The following is a 10,290-nucleotide window of genomic DNA, read 5'->3' as shown; positions in this document are numbered from 1 at the left end:
TCAGTCACATTGCTGTGGGTCTGGAGTCAAGTGTAGGCCAGACCAGGGAAAGGCAGCAGATTTCTTTCCCTAAAGGACAGTAGTGAACCAGATGGGCTTTTACAACAATCAGTGATGGTTTCATGGTCACCATTGCTGAAATGAGTTTTCAACTCCAGTTTTTATTAACTGAACTTCAATTCCACCAGTTGATATGGTGGGACTTGAACCCATGCTCCCAAAGGATTAGCCTGGGCTTCTGGATTAGTAGTCCACTAACATTACCACTACATCACCCTCCCCACAAAGTTCACAGTTCACATTGCTTGACGCAATATTTTGTTAGGAGTATTTATATAACATTCAATATTTTAGTCTGCTAAAGTAGAATGATCTCTCTTGATAGCACGTTTGCCAACTGATAAACACAGGCTCAAGTTGATCTGGTATATTCTGGGCAACATTTAGCCTTCGACCAACACCATCAAAAGATCGTTTCTCTCATTAGCTCATTTTCTGTTTGTACGATCGAGCTCTGTGCTATTCGGCTGCTGCATTTACCTACTTAGAAGTAGCCAATGGTTCAAGAATGATTGTGAAGTGGTTTTGGATTTAAAATGCGATAAGTGAATGCAAGTTCCTTCTTTCTTGAGTAAACAGAAGCTGAGATGAATCAAAGTTTAATTATTTAGCAGGAGATTTTGTAGTGTGGACAGGGCTAGACAATTTTCAGTGGAAAACAATAGCACTGTGTATTAAGCCACTAACATTTTGTTTCAAAATTGGATAACAATATTCCGGCAATAGCACTGAAGACTTGTGCTCCAGAACTTGCTGTGCCCCTAGCCAAGCTGTTTCAGTACAGCTACAACACTGGCTATGTTGATACACACAGTATCTACACTGGTAGATACCTGGCTATGTGGAAAATTGCCCAGGTATGTCCTGTACACAAAAAGCAGGACAAATCCAACCTGGCCAATTACCACCCCATCAGTCTAATCTCGATCATCAGTAAAGTGATGGAAGGGGTCATCAACAGGGCTCTGAAGCGGCACTTGCTTAGCAATAACCTGCTCACTGATGCCCAGTTTGTGTTCCGCCAGGGCCACTCAGCTCCTGACCTCATTACAGCCTTGGTTCATACATGGACAAAAGAGCTGAACTCCCGAGGTGAGATCAGAGTGACTGCCCTTCACATCAAGGCCGTATTTGACAGTGTGGCATCAAGGAGCCCTAACAAAACTGGAGTCAATGGGAATCAGGGAAAACTCTCCACTGGTTAGGGTCATACCTAGCACAAAGGAAGATGGTTGTGGTTGCTGGAGGTCAGTCATTTCAGCTCCAGGACATCACTGCAGGAGTTCCTCAGGGTAGTGTCCTCAGCCCAGCCATCTTCAGCTGCTTGATCAATGAACTTCTTTCCATCATAAGGTTAGAAGTGGGGATGTTCGCTGATGATTGCACAATGTTCAGAACCATTCGTGACGACTCAGATACTGAAGCAGTCCATGCCCAAGTGCAGCAAGGCCTGGACAATATCCATTCTTGGGCTGACAAGTGGCAAGTAACATTCGTGCCACACAAGTGTCAGGCAATGACCCTCTTCAATAAGAGAGAATCCAAGCATCGCCCCCTGATGTTCAATGGCATTATCATCTCTAAATTCCCCACTATCAACATCCTGGGTGTTACCATTGACCAGAAACTGAACTAGACTAGCCATATAAATACTGTGGCTACAAGAGTAGGTCAGAGGCTAGGAATCATGCAAGAAGTATCTTGCCTCCTGACTCCCCAAAGCCTGTCCACCATCTACAAGGCATAAGTCAGGAGTGTGATGGAATTCTCCTCACTTGCCTGGATGAGTGCAGCTCCCACAACATTCAAGAAGCTCGACACCATCCAGGACAAAGCAGCCCGCTTGATTGGCACCACATCCACAAACATTCACTCCCTCCACCACCGATGCGCAGTAGCAGCAGTGTGTACCATCCACAAGATGCACTGCAGGAATTCACCAAGGCTCCTTCGACAGCACCTTCCAAACCCACAACCACAACCATCTAGAAGGACAAGGGCAGCCGATAGATGGGAACACCACAAACTGGAAATTCCCCTCCAAGACACTCAGCATCCTGACTTGGAAATATATGACCATCCCTTCCCTGTCGCTGGGTCAAAATCCTGGAACTCCCTAACAGCACTGTGGGTGTACCTACACCACATGGACTGCAGCGGTTCAAGAAGGCAGCTCACTAACACCTTCTCAAGGTTAACTGGGAAGGGCAATAAATGCTGGCCCAGCCAGTGAAGCCCACACCCCATGAATTAATTTTTTTAAAAAACAGATTTATTTAGAATTAGTTGCTGAAAGTTTTAGTAAGAAATAGTAAAAATTATTTTTTGCCAGATGTGATTTATATGTCAGATAAAATTGTGTGGCAGTGACCAGCTTTTTCACAGGTTACACAACAGAATAATGTTATGTGTAAGATGACCAAAATTTTATCTTTTGCTTCAGTATATGATTGATGCAGGCCTCAATAAAAGCTGTTAGGGCCTCTGTTGAGCATCTTTTGGAAGTGATTGAATTTCTCCCAGAACCTGACCAATCACAGTCTGTACAGCAGCAGTTGCATATTCATTAGGTTTACCAGGGAGCTCAACTCCCTGCCTCATCTCCGTAACCTTGCACATTCTTTCTTTTCAGATAACAGTCCAATTCCCTTTTGAATACCTCAATCGAACCTGCCTCCACCACCCTTTCAGGAAGTTTGTTCCGGACTCCAACCATACTCCGGGTGAAAAAACTTTTCTCACAACACATTTACTCCTTTTGCCAATTATTTTGAACCTGTGCCCTCTCGTTCTTGATGTTCTCTTGAGTGGGAACAGTTTCTCACTATTTACCCTGTCCATACCCTTCAGGATCTTGAGTGCCTCTATCAAGTCTCCTCTTAGCCTTCTTTTCTCCAAGGAAAACAGTCCCAACCTCTCCAACCGATTCACATAGCTACAGTTCTTCATCCCGGGAATCGTTCTTGTGAATCTCCTCTGTGTACTCTCCAATGCCTTCACATCCTCCCTCAAGCATGGCGCCCAGAACGGGACGCAGTACTCCAGATGAGGCCTATCTAGTATCTTATACAAGTTCAACATGACCTCCTTCCTCTTGTACTCAATGCCCCTATTAATAAATTCTAAGGCACTATATGCTTTATTAACTGCTCTGTCAACATGCCCTGCCATCTTCAATGACCTATGTTCGTGCACCTCCTTTAGAGGCTCTCCCTTTATTTTATGCTGTCTCACCATATCTTTCCTGCCAAAACAAATCACCTCACACTTCTCTGCATTGAACTTTATCTGCCACTTGTCTGCCTAATCCACCAACATGTCTATGTTCTTTTGAAGTTCAAGGCTATCCCCATCACAGTTGACAACAATTCCAATCTTCATGTCATCTGCAAATTTTGAAATCGTGCCCTGCCCACCATAGTCTAGGTCATTAATATATATAAGGAAGAGCAAGGGTTCCAACACTGACCCTGGAGGAATTCCACTACAGACCTTCCTCCAATCTGAAAAACAACCATTTATCACTACTCTCTCTTTCCTGTTATTCAGCCAGTTTCTTATCCAAATGCCTACTTTCCCTTTTATTCCATGAACTAGAATTTGCTCACAAGTCTGTTGTGTGGCACTGCATCAAATGCCTTTTGAAATTCCATAGACACCACATCAACAGCACATCATCAACAGCGTTTCCCTTATCAACCTTGTCTGTTACCTCCTCAAAAAATACCAGCAAGTTAGTTAAACATGATTTTCCCTTAATGAATCCATGCTGCTTTCCTTAATTATCCTGCACTTGTCTAAGCGATTATTGATTTTATCCCACACTACAGTTTCCAGAAATTTCCCTATCACTGAGGTCAAACTGACTGACCTGTAGTTGCCAGCTTTATCCTTGCACCCCTTTTTGAGCAAGGGTATAACATTCACAGTTCTCCAGTCCTCTGGCACCTGCCCTGTGTCTAAGGAATGCTGGAAGATATCACTAGTGCCTCTGCCACTTCCACTCTCACTTCCCTCAGTACCCTTGGATGCATCTCACCTGGTCCTCGTACCTTATCTATTATAAGTAAAGATAGCCTTTCCAACACCTCCTTCCTCTCGATTGTAACTTCTTCCAGTGTACCAGTTACCTTCTCACTCACCTTGGCCTGGGTAGCAAGTTCTTTCCTGTAACCCTGCAAATTTTTTCCTTTTAAGATAATGATTCAATTCTCTTTTGAAAGCCACAATTGAATCTGCTTCCACCATACTGTCAGGCCGTGCATTCCAGATCCTAACGACTCACTGCATTTTTTTAAAAAATCCTCGTGTCACCTCTAGTTCTTTGGTCAATTACTACCAACCCACCTGCCAGTGGAGACAAGTTTCTTCTTATTTACTCTATCAAAACACTTCATCATTTTGAACAGCACGATTATACCTCCACAACCTTTCTCTGCTCGAAGGAGAACAACCCCAGTTTCTTTAGTCTCTCCACGTAACTGAAGTCCCTCATCAGTGGACTACTAGATTTCATTTTCAAGCAAGTACAAGGATCAGATGTATTACTGAAGCTTACAAACATTGTGATGTTTCTGTACTAAGGCAAAAACGGTATAATTTCTAAAGTTATTACAGCGCTGGGGTAATTTTGCCAGAAGAGAGTTGCATAAAATTACTTATGATATTCAGCACAGAAACAGGTCATTCATCCTCACCCAACCATTTATGTTCCTCTTCTCTCACCCTAATATCATCTAACTGTATCAGCATAACCATCTACCCCCCTCACCTTCATATGTTTACCTAGCTTTGACTTAAATGTATCTATGCTTATTTTTAAAAAAATTCATTGATGGGATGTGGGCATCGCTGGCTAGATGAGCATTTATTGCCCATCCCTAATTGCCTATGAGAAGGTGGCAGTGAGCTGCTTTCTTGAAACACTGTAGTCCACGTGGCGTGGGTATATCCAAGGTGCTGTTAGGAAGGGAATTCCAGAATTTTGACCCAGTGACAGTGAAGGAATGGCGATATATTTCCAAGTCAGGATGGTGAGTGACTTGGACGGGAACTTTCAGGTGGTGGTGTTCCCATGTGTCTGCTGCCCTTGTCCTTCTAGATGGTCGTGGTTGTGGATTTGGAAGGTGCTGTCTAAGGAGCCTTGGTGAGTTCCTGCAGTACATCTCGGAGATGGTGCACACTGCTGCCTCTGTGCATCGGCGGTGGAGGGAGTGTACGTATGTGGATGGGATGCCAATCAAGCCGGCTGCCTTGCCCTGGATGGTGTAGAACTTCTTGAGTTTTGTTGCAGCTGCACTCATCCAGGCAAGCGGAGAGTATTCTATCACACTCCTGACTTGTGTCTTGTAGATGGTGGACAGGCTTTGGGGAGTCAGGAAGTGAGTTACTCGTCACAGGATTCCTAGCCTCTGACCTGCTCTTGTAGCCACAGTATTTATATGACTGGCCCACTTCAGTTTCTGGTCAATAGTAACCCCCAGGCTGTTGATGGGATATTGACCCCAACCACTTCCTATAGTAGGGAATTCCACATTCTCACTACTCTCTGGGTAAAGAAATTTCTTCTGAATTTCCCCTTTGACTTTTTGGTGACTAACTCAGTTTTGCTCTTCATCTTAAGTGGACATACTCGGCACATAGGACTTAGGCGCAGGTGTAGGCCATTTGGCCCTTTGAGACTGCGCCACTATTCATTACGATGATCATGGCTGATGTGGTTGTGGCCTCAGTTCCACCTTCCTGTCTATCTGCCATTACCCTTGACTCTCAGGAAGGGTGTGCTGGCCCTGGAGAGGGTCCAGAGGAGGTTCACAATAATGATCCCAGGAATGAAAGGCTTAACATATGAGGAACGTTTGAGGACTCGGGGTCTATACTCGATGGAGTTTAAAAGGATGAGGGGGGATCTGATTGAAACTTACAGAACACTGAAAGGCCTGGATAGAGTGGACGTGGGGAAGATGTTTTCATTAGGAGGAGAGACTAGGACCCGAGGGCACAGCCTCAGAGTAAAGGGAAGACCTTTTAGAACTCAGATGAGGAGAAACTTCTTTAGCCAGAGAGTGGTGAATCTATGGAATTCATTGCCACAGAAGGCTGTGAAGGCCAGGTCATTGAGTGTATTTAAGACGGAGATAGATAGGTTCTTGATTGGTAAGGGGATCAAAGGTTACGAGGAGAAGGCGGGAGAATGGGGTTGAGAAACTTATCAGCCATGATTGAATGGCGGAGCAGACTCGATGGGCCGAATGGCCTAATTTCTGCTCCTATGTCTTATGATCTGATGGTTTTATGGTCTAATGGACTCCTTTGTCTATCAAAAACCTATCTAACTCATACTTGAATAAATTTAAAGATCCAGCCTCCACTACTTTCCGGGGAAGAGAATTCCACAAACTTACAATCCTCTGAAAAAAAAATTTCTCCATGTCTTAAAAGTGAAACCACTTATCCTTAAACTCTGTCCCTTAGTTTTATAGTCTCTCCTACAAGAGGAAACCACCTCTGGATATCCACCCTGCCAAGTTCTCTCAAGATAGTCCACATTGCCTCAATTTTAAAATTCACTTCCTTGTTTTCAAATTTATCCATGTTCTTGTCCCCCTCTATCTCTCTCTAACATGCTCCAGCCCAACAACCTTCCAAAGTCGCTACACCCTAATTCTGACTTCTTGCATAACCTCCTCCCTAAGCTCTGGAATTCCCTATCTAACCTCTTCACATTTTCCTCCTTTTTGGCACACGTGCCAACACCACCTTATGTGGCTCAATGTCAAAATTTTGTTTGATAATGCCCCTGTGAAGCAGCTTGGGGTATTTTTATAAGAACAGAAGTGGCCATTTAGCCCCTGAAGCCTGTTCCGCCACCATTCAATGAGATCATGACCGACATACGAGCTACCTCCACATACCTGCCTTTGTCCCATTTCCCATAATAGTTAATAAAAATCTTTCAATCTTAACTTTAAAATTAACAATTGATCGAGCACCAACTGCTTTTTGCAGAAGAGTGTTCCAAACTGCTACCATACTTTGTGTTAAGGAGTATATTTTAATTTAATCCCCTTTTTTCTACATTAATTTTTAATTTTTATCCACTTATTTTTATTCATTTATCCGTAGCATTATCCCCTTTTTAAATCCCATTTTCTATCCTCTTTTTGCCCCACCCCCACCCTATCCCCCACAGGGCCATCTGTTACTTGTTCCATGTTGTTCTTTCACATGGTTCTGTTGTTCTGCTATAATCACATTCTGCATCCAACAGAGGGCGCTGGTGAGAAGTGACTGAAGCATTCTGGGAGAAGTCCGCAGCCACCGCGACTCAGGAGGGAACCGAGGAGAAGGACTCTTGCACTCAACAGGAGGAAAGGCATCCAACAGAGGGTGCTAGTGAGAAGTGACTGAAGCGGCATAAGAGGAGTGACGATCCCAGGCAGTGGAGGCACTCAGGTAAAAGCCTCCCTGTACATGGACGACGTCGCCGTCTTCTGCTCGGATCCGCTGTCGGTGCGCAGACTGATGCACATCTGCGACCAGTTCGAACTGGCCTCGGGAGCCAAGGTAAATCGTGGGAAGAGCGAGGCCATGTTCTTTGGGAACTGGGCTGACCGATCCTTTGTCCCCTTCACTGTCAGGGCTGACGGCCTGAAGGTGCTGGGGATATGGTTCGGAGGGACCAGGGCATGCGTTAGAAACTGGAAGGAGCGAGTGGCTATGGTGAAAAGGAAACTGGGCATGTGGGAGCGACGCTCCCTCTCCATTGCGGGTAAGAACCTGGTCATCAGGTGTGAGGCACTCTCGCTGTTGCTGTACGTGGCGCAGGTCTGGCCCATTCCAGACTCCTGCGCGATGGCGATCACTCGAGCCATCTTCCGCTTTATCTGGAGGTCGAAAATGGATCGTGTCCGCAGGGACGCGATGTACAAGCCTCTAGATAAAGGGGGAAAAAACGTGCCCAACATCGCCCTCATACTGATGGCCACCTTTGTGTGTGGCTGCATCAAGCGGTGCGTAGACCCTCAGTACGCAGACACCAAGTGTCACTACGTGCTGAGGTTCTACCTGTCCCCGGTGTTGCGAAGGATGGGTCTGGCCACGCTGCCGCGGAACGCTCCAAATAGTTGGACCGTGCCGTACCACCTGTCCCTCGTGGAAACATTTATGCAGAAAAACACCTTTGACCACAAGTCCATCAGGCAGTGGTCAGCACGTAACGTCCTAGAGGCCCTGAGGGAAAAGGAGAGGGTGGACCCTGTGGGATGGTTCCCCGAGCAGACTGTCAAAGTCATTTGGCAGAATGCCTCATCGCCAGAACTTTCCAACAAGCACCAAGACGTAGCTTGGCTGGTGGTGAGAAAGGCCCTCCCCGTCAGATCCTTCCTACACGCCAGGAGGCTCACCCCCTCTGCAAGTTGCCCTCGAGGTGGCTGTGGTGGGGAAGAGACCGTTGTTCACCTCCTTGTGGATTGTGCCTTTGCAAAGAAAGTCTGGAGAGAGATGCAGTGGTTGCTGTCGAGGTTCATCCCGAGCAGTTCTGTGACACAGGACTCTGTGCTCTACGGGCTGTTCCCAGGGACACACACTGAGACAAACATCAACTGCAGCTGGAGGATCATCAACTCGGTGAAAGACGCGCTTTGGTCTGCCCGAAACTTGTTGGTCTTCCAGCACAAAGAGTTGTCCCCGACCGATTGTTGCGGACTGGCACAATTCAAAGTCCAGGACTATGTGCTGAGGGACGCACTAAAGCTTGGGGCAGCTGCCGCAAAGGCGCAATGGGGAAGGGTCGCTGTCTAAGACCTTTCTGCCACAGCGCACCGAGAGACTGGGAACTGTTTAGAGCCCCTCGGGCTGTACAGCTCAAAATGAAAAGCTGTAAATGATTGTAATATTGTTTGTACTGATGCACCTGGTGATACATTTTGTAAAAGTTTAACCAGATTGTACCCTTGTAATGGTGTTTTTGAAATGGTTTGGAATGTGATTGAAGATATTTTATGAATAAAGTATATTTTTGCAAAAAAAAAAATAAAATTCTGGTCTTATGGTCTTTATATCACACTATTTGCACCTTTTTTAGCACTAACAACTAGCATCAACACTCCCTTTGTCCTTCAGTTCATGACATCTTTGTCAATATCTCCTTTGTCCCCACCTATTGCTGGCCTTCTATACAGCTCCACCTACCTCACCACCCCCCCATCCCCATCCCCCCACCCTCACCTTAAACAGTGTAAATTTCATCACATTTCCACTTCTCTTCAGCTCTGAAGAAGGGTCATATGGATTAGGAATGTCAACTCTTGTTTCTTTCTCCACAGATGCTGCTAGACCTGCTGAGTTTTTCCAGTGTTTTCTGTTTTTTGTTTCGGATTTCCAGCATCTCCAGTATTTTGCTTTTATTTTAATTTCACCCTTGAAAAGTCTGGAGTGAAAGGTTTAGACTGTGTCCCCTAGTTCTCACCTCTCTAAGCAGCAAAAATAATTCCCCCTTCACTATCTTTTCTGTTCCCCTAGATATCTTGAAAACTTTGATTAAATTGCCCCTTATTCTTACAAATTCCAAAGAATACAGCCATATTTTGTTTAATCTCTTTCTTTTTATTTAGCTAACCCTTGGAATCTGGGTAATATTCTGGTAAATATATGCTGCTTTCTGTCCAAGGCCAACATATCTTTCTCTTTGTGGTTCCCAGAGCTGTTCACAATACTCCAGGCGTGGTCTTAATCAGGTTTCTATACAGCTGAAGCTTACCCACTTGTACTTTAGTCTTCTAGGTATACAGGCTAACATTCTTTGAGGCTTTTTAATTATTTTCTGTACCTGTTCATGACATTTTAATGATCTATGTATTTACACCCAAGCCTCTTTGGACCTCCACTATTTCCAAACTTTCACCATTCAAACTTTCACCATTGTATCCTTTTTAGGCCTGAACTGGATGGCCTTGCATTTGCCAATATTGAAATCCATTTGCCACAGTTTTACTGTGTTAAAGGTGCTATATAAATGTTTGTTGTTGCAAGCGGGGTAATGTAACATAATAAGCCCCCAGTACTAAGATGGGGAGCAAAGGAAAATGTGAAGCAAATATATTGCTAAGAGTGAGGCTTGGGTTGCATGCTGGAAATGAAGGTGTAGCAGGAGGTAGAATCTGTGGGAGACGATAGTGAAATTGTTACACTTTTAACTACAGTTATCTGCTTCAGCAACAATACAGTTTG

This window comes from Cetorhinus maximus, chromosome 1 (genome assembly GCF_964194155.1).
Source record: "Cetorhinus maximus chromosome 1, sCetMax3.hap1.1, whole genome shotgun sequence".
NCBI lineage: Eukaryota > Metazoa > Chordata > Chondrichthyes > Lamniformes > Cetorhinidae > Cetorhinus > Cetorhinus maximus.
The sequence above is the reverse complement of the archived record's forward strand: the minus strand, read 5'-3'. Positions refer to the sequence as shown.